This window comes from Mus pahari, chromosome 17 (genome assembly GCF_900095145.1).
Source record: "Mus pahari chromosome 17, PAHARI_EIJ_v1.1, whole genome shotgun sequence".
Lineage (NCBI taxonomy): Eukaryota > Metazoa > Chordata > Mammalia > Rodentia > Muridae > Mus > Mus pahari.
Window position 1 is genome coordinate 25,985,792 of NC_034606.1, and position 5,287 is coordinate 25,991,078.

Below are 5,287 nucleotides of genomic sequence, written 5' to 3' on the forward strand. Positions count from 1 at the left end.
TCCCATCATCACCCACCAAACCCAGATACTAATGCACATGCCAGCAAGATTCTGCTGAAGGGAACCTGATATAGCAGCCACTTGTGAGGCTATGCCAGTGCCTGGCAAACACAGAAGAGGATGCTCACAGTCAGCTATTGGATGGAACACAGGGCCCCCAATGGAGGAGCTAGAGAAAGTACCCAAGGAATTGTAGGGGGCTGCAACCCCTCTAGGTGCAACGACAATATGAACTAACCAGTACCCCCTGAGCTCGAGTCTCTAGCTGTATATGTAGCAGAAGATGGCCTGGTCGGTCATTTTTGGGAAGAAAGGCCCCTTGGTCTTGTAAACTTTATATGACCCAGCACAGGGGAAGGCCAGGGCCAAGAAGTGGGAATGGGTGGGTAGGGGATTAGGGGCAGGGGGAGGGTATAGGGAACTTTCAGGATAGCATTTGAAATGTAAATAAAGAAAATAATAAAAAAAGGCAAAGACAAACAAATATATAAACACGTAAAATGTTTATGCCCTACTTTTAAAACATAAAGCATGCCATGAAGCAAGGATCCTAAGAGCTCATGCCGGAAAAGAACACTACTGGGTCCAGTGTCCCAGCAGACTCAGTGAAGTAAGGAGTAGTGTAGTTCATTCAAAGATGAGAACTGTTTGGAAACAGAGTTGAGAAGGAGCATTTTCTGGTTTTAAGAATTACAGGGGACTCCTGTCCCATCCACCATCAGCTGCAGTTGCAGACGGGGCTCCTTCCTCAGCTTGGCAAAAATGTCCAGATCTACAGAGACTGAGAGATGCATAGCTACCCTGATTGCTGTTTTCCAAACTTATATTGGGAAGGATGGGAACAGAACAGCTGTCAGCTCTTGAAACTGAGTTCCTTCCTTTCCCGAACACAGAGCTGGCCACCTTCATGAACAACCTGAAGGACCTTGGTGTCCTTGACCACATGATGAAGCTGGACCTCAACAGTGATGGCAGGTCAATTTCCAAGAGGTTCACAACCATTTTGGTGGCTTAGCTATAGCATGCCTTGAGTACTTCCTCCAGACCTCCCAGAAGCACTATATAACCCTCTCCTTTCTCTTCCAGCCACCAAGTCATCACCTCCTCTCTGATCTGTACCCTCCCCGAGTCCACCACACCTACAACAAAATACATCCCATGCCTGCTAGCAGACGTGGACTGCCACCAATGCAGCAACTGTCATGTGATAGCCAGTTTTTTTCAGGACATATGTCAATTGCTAGCAACATAATTCTGCAAAAACTATAAAAATGGGGGCATGCCTGGCACCTAAATCCTCAAAAGTACTTTGAAATCAATCAGATAGATTTTATCCAACATCCATAGGATTTGAAAATGTCTTATTCTACATCAGGACCTGGCACGTGGTTTTCTTTTTGAGAAACTACAGCTATTAGAGTTATTGAAATGAGATAGTTGATTCATTTTTAAATTTAGACATCCTATATTTTGCACTAAGTGATGAGAACTTACTTAGTAGAAACACCTATGAAAGACTTATGTAAAATATTACTTCTTATACTGAAAAGTTATTGCATTTATCACCCACATTCTTTTGAATAGACTAATGACATCCTTTCACTAAGTTAGCAAAATTTGCAAAGACATTTGGGCTTAATACGCCAAAGATGCTCTGAGTAGCCCTACAGGTTTTCAGTCTCCTCACTCAATGATACATTGGTTATGCTTGTGAATCAGATATTGAAAGCTTAAGCATTAAATAACAATTGGAGAATTTTGTAGATGTATAATGTGTCTTGATTAAATCCATCTCATCTCCCTCCCATTTGACTGCTGTCTTCTTACTACATTTCCCTCCCAGATGTGCAACCAATGGAAACCACTACAGAAAAACCAACCAGTCAAAATGTGAATTGTGGAGTTGAGCTAATGGGTACGCTCTTGCACCAGAACTCAGAAAATATTCTATAATAGGCAGTGAAAACATTGTAGGGGCCAGAGGACTGGGGGTTTGTTGTGAGATTATGTCTTTTAGTAATGTCAGAAGCTACACTTATAGACAATTATCAACATGACAGCCTACACATCAGTTGAACAAGGATGACTCTAATAGACATGCCAAAGAGGAAGGGGGAAAGCCAATAAGCCTCCACCCTACACAAAGAACTACAGAAACTAAAGATGGAGAAGTTATCTTCCCCAGGGAAGAACATACCAATTGGTTATTTAATAATAATTCCATATATTCTTTTTTATTTTTATTTCTTTTTTTTTCTTTTTTTATTATTTTCTTTATTTACATTTCAAATACTATCCTGAAAGTTCCCCATACCCTCCCCCTGGCCCTGCTCCCCTACCCACCCACTCCCACTTCTTGGCCCTGGCCTTCCCCTGTGCTGGGTCATATAAAGTTTGCAAGACCAAGGGGNCTCTCTTCCCAANGATGGCNGATTAGGCCATCTTCTGCTACATATGCAGCTAGAGACNCNAGCTCNGGGGGTNCTGGTTAGTTCATATTGTTGTTCCACCTATAGGGTTGCANCCCCNTTCAGCTCCTTGNGTANTTTCTCTAGCTCCTCCATTGGGGGCCCTGTGCTCCATCCAATAGCTGACTGTGAGCATCCACTTCTGTGTTTGCCAGGCACTGGCATAGCCTCACAAGAGGCCGCTTATATTGTTTTTAAAAACCTACTAAACTCATCCAGTGCTGCCAGCACTTGCATGCCTGTGGTGCCACCTGTTGGAACATGGATAGCCTATCATGTCTGACATTTATCTCTTCTGCTAACCTGTCTTATTGCATAATGACATGACATAATATTGTAAAATGTTTATGTTCATTCCACTGTGGGTTAAGTCTACCTATTTACATTGTTTCTCTAAACTACATTTTCATGAACTTCAACAAGAATATTTCATCTATTAGAAGAGACTTGAGAGTAATTGTTCTTGATTTTTATGGGGTGAGACCTTACTGAGTACCATTAACAATAAATCCAGTAGTAAATTTTCAGTGAGTCAGTGTTTGGGGCAATTGAGAATTCTATCCAATTGGAAGAGTACTGTAATCAGGACCCTCTACTAGAGTACCCTAGAGCCAGTGGATAGAATTGATTTTAAATGTAAATGCTGGCCCAAGACTTTTATAACAACTTGTAAGTTTGGAAAGTAAGCATCTTTCACCAACAGTGTTCTAGCAAGACCCCCATGTTTAACTGTCTTTTTAAATATCTACTTGCTAATCATTTCTTAAATTTTCTATAGGTCTTTGGTCAGGTGTAGTCTCATCAAATCAGACCATAAAAGTTATAGTGGCTAGTGTTTCCAATGGAGCCCATATGAAAAGCGACCTTCAACAAATCACCCTATGACTTAAATACTTGTTTATTTTTTCCTGAAAGAGAAATTAATTGTTCTAATATGTTGACCAGGGACTATGCAAGTTAAATATTGAATTTAATAACTTTTAGAGCAATGGGCCATATATTTGCCATCTGGAAGAGATTAATAGAGATACAAATATGTTATCTGGCTAGGGAACATAAATCTACAGCAATGCTTTATAACATCGGTGGGGTTCATCCACCAACCTCTCGAAATCCCCTAGGCTTGTGGTTACTAGGATACAATGTCTGGATATTTGTTTCAATTATTTTTTTCACCTTACTATTTATTTTTCACTTCAGCATTCTTTAGAAGATATCTATACATATTTGAAATTCTACAAAAAGACCTTTGCTGTCACCTCTCATCAGATTATTCATTTGGTAAGAGCAACTGTTGCTGGAGAGACTATTAGAACTGTTTTCATATCAGGAGGGAGATTTATGAGTATCTTTCAGTTGTTTAGCAACAACTGAATTCATTAATCTTATACAAAAGGTGGACTGGTGGTGTTGTGTTCTTGAGTTCTATATTCAAGGAAAACACATGATTAAGAAACACATTCATGGGGTCTGCAACCCTATAGGTGGAGCAACAAAATGAACTAACCAGTACCCCCAGAGCTTGTGTCTCTAGCTGCATATGTAGCAGAAGATGGCCTAGTCGGCCATCATTGGGAAGAGAGGCATTGGTCTTGCAAACTTTATATGCCCCAGTACATGGGAATGCCAGGAAGTGGGAGTGGGTGGGTAGGGGAGCAGGGTGGGGGGGCATAGGGAACTTTCTGATAGCATTTGAAATGTAAATGAAGAAAATAATCTAATAAAAAATTGAAAAAAAAGAAATACATTCATTTCATTTTTTTTTAGTTTAACTATTTTATTTCATTTAGTGTGTAAGTACATGTTATGTGTGTGTGTGTTTGCGTGTGCATGTGTGTGTGTGTGTGTATCATAACACATGTGTAGAGAGGTCAGAGGACAACTTTTAAGAGCCAGTTCTCTTCTTCCATGTGATTTTCAGAAATCAAACTTTGGTTGTCAGGTGTGGAAGAAAGTGGTTGCTGATCTCCTTAACCTTATTTAAAGACAAATAGACAAACAACAATAACAACAACAAAACAAATTCTAAAGCAGTGAACTGAAAGAAATAACAAAAGTGCATAGGTTATGAAATGGAAACAAATAAAAATATAAAAAAACAAAACAAAAAAATTAATGAAACAGAGTTGATTTCTTGTAAAAAAAAAAAAAAAGCCATCATGGTAAATTTTTAAGCAGATTAACCAAAAGAGAGAAAACCCAAGTTAATAAAATTACCCATGAAAAGGGAGATATCACAAAGATTGTAAAATAAATTCAGAAAGCCATAAGAACATACTTTAAAAGCCTGTATGTCACTATGTTGGAAAGCTTAAAAGAAATAAATGAATCTCTAGAAGCATCTAAACCATCGGAGTTAATCAGAGGTGATAATTTGAACAGAAATATAGCAAGTTAAATGAATGAAGCAATGAGATAAAAGGCTGGATTCCTAGCAGAATTCTACCAGAGTTTTAAGGGCGTTGCTACAACCAATGTTTCTCAAATTACATAATAAATTTAAGATGGAAGAAACACTTCTAATATTTCTTTCTCTTTCTTTTTCTTAATTAATTTTTTATTAGATATTTTCTTTATTTACATTTCAAATCTTATCCCTTTTCCTAGTTTCCCCTCTGAAAATCCCCTACCCCCTCCCTCCTGCCCCTGTTCATCAACACATCCACTCCTGCTTCCTGGTCCTGGCATTCCCCTATACTGGGACATAGAACCTTCACAGAATCAAGAGTCTCTCCTCCCATTGATAACCAACTAGGCCACCCTCTGTTACATATGCAACTAGAGCCATGAGTCCCACCATGTGTTTTCTTTGGTTAGTG

The 5,287-nt window shown here is 39.2% G+C and overlaps 1 pseudogene; it reads left to right on the top strand.

The window, feature by feature from the left end:
- Window positions 1-762: 762 nt before the first annotated feature.
- LOC110335119 lies at window positions 763-1,269 on the top strand (annotated as a pseudogene).
- Window positions 1,270-5,287: the final 4,018 nt, after the last annotated feature.